This window comes from Mandrillus leucophaeus, unplaced genomic scaffold, assembly GCF_000951045.1.
Source record: "Mandrillus leucophaeus isolate KB7577 unplaced genomic scaffold, Mleu.le_1.0 Scaffold66, whole genome shotgun sequence".
Lineage (NCBI taxonomy): Eukaryota > Metazoa > Chordata > Mammalia > Primates > Cercopithecidae > Mandrillus > Mandrillus leucophaeus.
In genome coordinates, this window is record NW_012107141.1 from 4,118,726 (window position 1) to 4,119,454 (window position 729).

At 59.4% G+C, this 729-nt stretch overlaps 1 protein-coding gene across 3 annotated transcripts in view; it reads right to left on the reverse strand.

Annotated features, from left to right (window-relative positions):
• PHF21A (PHD finger protein 21A) overlaps positions 1-729 on the reverse strand; it is a 201,795-nt gene extending 201,066 nt beyond the window's left edge. For 2 of the 3 annotated variants that reach the window (XM_012001373.1, XM_012001374.1), the window contains exon 1: positions 489-729. The gene's annotated coding sequence lies outside the window, so the exon portion shown is untranslated. The remainder of the gene's footprint in view (positions 1-488) is intronic. The other variant, XM_012001375.1, reaches the window with a different exon arrangement.

The following is a 729-nucleotide window of genomic DNA, read 5'->3' on the forward strand; positions in this document are numbered from 1 at the left end:
CGCCCCCGGCACGCCGCCTCTGTCACCCGCTCCGGCCCTGCACTCTGCGCCCAGGCTCCCGAGGCTGCTCATAAACTTACTTCCAATTTATCCTGGGGAGGGGTGGAGGGCAGAGGGGAGGAGGGGGGAGCCAAGGTTTTCCCATTGTCTTTTTTTTCGGGGGGGGAGGTATGGGAAGGGCACGCAGGGGGGCGCCCCGAAGGGGAAGTTATTGCTCAAATCTCAAGTTGACTGAGGGGTCCTGACGAGAACACCCCCCTTTCCTTCCTCCCTCCCACACACCCCTCCCCTCCCCCTACCTCCCCCCACAACAAACTCCAAGCAGGCAGCCCCTGATCCTCCCAGAGACAAACACCAGCGACAAGACAGAGGGAGAGAAGAGAGAGGCAGAGGGGGAAGGGGGAGGGAGGGGAAATAGAGCTACTCCAGAAAAAAAGAGAGAGAGGAGAGTGAGGAGAAGAGAGAATGGAAAAGCTGGGATACTGCACCCTCCTGCTGCTGGCTGGCTGTCCCCCCTGGCAGCTGGAGGCAGGAACTCTGAGCAGGAGAAGCAGGAGGAGGAGGAGGAGGGAACTCTTCTTCATGGGGAGGGAGGGAAGAAGCTGGAGCTGCTGCTGCTGCTTCTGCTGCTGCTCTGGGCCTCTCGCACTTTTTAGATATTAGTGTGTTAAGATGGTAGGTTGTTCCCTTCTCCCTCCTCCTCCTCCTCCTCTCCTCTCCTCTCCTCTC